At 49.5% G+C, this 1,718-nt stretch overlaps 1 protein-coding gene across 1 annotated transcript in view; it reads right to left on the bottom strand.

Moving 5' to 3' along the window:
* Positions 1 to 1,718, bottom strand: part of camkk2 (calcium/calmodulin-dependent protein kinase kinase 2) — a gene marked incomplete at both ends in the record, with an annotated part of 31,888 nt that overhangs the window by 14,986 nt on the left and 15,184 nt on the right. The window lies entirely within an intron of this gene.

Raw genomic sequence — 1,718 nt, forward strand, 5'->3', positions numbered from 1 at the left:
GGCGATGCCACTGTACACCGTAGAGAAGGCTTCCGGAAGGTTCTTAGAAGACGAACAGATGACGATCAGATGAAAAGAACACAGTGACAGGCTGTGCTGAAAAACACGCCACACACACACTCGCACATGCACACACTCACACACACTCACATAGACACCACGCACTCACACTCACACACACTGACACAGACTCGCACACAAACACACACACACACACACACACACACAGTGCAAGGGATGTTTACCGTATTGGAGTGCAAGCTCTCTGCAGAGCCTGGAATCACATCCTGAAGAAGACAGACTGGTTAGTCTGTCTGTCTGTCTGTCCGTCTGAAGAGAGAGTTAGTTTGTCTGAGTGTCTGAAGAAGACAGACCGGTTAGTGTGTCTGTGTGTCTGAAGACAGAGAGAGTTAGTTTGTCTGTCTGTCTGAAGAAGAGAGAGTTAGTTTGTCTGTCTTTCTGAAGAAGAGAGAGTTAGTTTGTCTGTGTGTCTGAAGAAGAGAGAGTTAGTTTGTCTGTCTGTCTGAAGAGAGAGTTAGTGTGTCTGTGTGTTTGAAGTTCAACGAGAGGGCGCCCCCTGTTGTCATAAATAATGCAGGCAGAACAAATCAGGTTCCTTTCTACCTCTGACTTCCTCTCTGTACCATCAAGTTTTCTGTGTGTGTGATGTTCTCTGGCGCAGTATAGTTCTTTGTTGTCGTTGTGTGTGTGTGTGTGTGTGTGTGTGTGTGTGTCCGTGTGAGTGTGTGTGTGTGTGTGTGTGCGTGTGTGCGTGTGTGTGTGCATGTGAGTGTGAGTGTGCGAGTGTGTTGTCTTGTCTCCTGTGGTGCAGGACTGTACGTATATCAGGCGTGTGTGTGTGTGTGTGTGTGTGTGTGTGTGAGTGTGTGTGTGTGTGTGTGTGTGTGTGTGATGTGTTTTTCAGCACAGCCTGTCACCGTGTTCTTTCCATCTGATCGTCATCTGTTCATCTTCTAAGAACCTTCTGGAAGCCTTCTACGGTGTACGCTGACATCGCCACAATGCTGCCTGTCAATGTAGAACTGACTGATTGTCACGCGTGGAATCAAACATGGGATCAAATGCTATCAAACATTGTGTGTGTTTGATACAGCACAGCATGATACCACAGATGCTTAGAGCGTAGAGGTAGGGGAGGCTGGTGGAGGTAGACATCGGAGGACGGGCTCATTGTCACGCATGATGGAATGGAATCAGAATGCGATCAAACGTTGTGTGCGTTTGATACATCACAGCTTGATAGCGTGTGAGCTTAGGGGAGGCTGGTGGAGGTAGAAATTGGAGGACACGGGGACAAGGAGTGGCGTGTTTCTACTTCCACCAGCCTCCACCAGCCTCCTCGACCGCTAAGCATACATGATATCAAGCTGTGCTGAATCAAACACACATAACGTTTGATGGCATTTGATTCCATTCCAATGCGTGACAATGAGCCCGTCCTCCGATGTCTACCTCCAGCAGCCCTGCCTCTACACACACGGTGTCAAGCTGAGCCCGGGAACGGGCAGGCTGTCACGCCAGGGTGTCATTCCCTTCTCTTACGCTTTCATGTTTAATGTTTCTTCTCACCGCACGCCGCTTCCCCTCAGATGTAATCTGTCCTTTCCCTCTTCTCTTCTCCCCCCCCCCCCGTCCCCCTCTCCCTCCTTCCCTCCTTCCCTCCCTCTCTCCTCTACCGTCTTAAACACACATCACAT

Source organism: Nansenia antarctica (assembly GCF_963989245.1).
Source record: "Nansenia antarctica genome assembly, chromosome: 4".
In the NCBI taxonomy this organism is placed as follows: Eukaryota; Metazoa; Chordata; class Actinopteri; order Argentiniformes; family Microstomatidae; genus Nansenia; species Nansenia antarctica.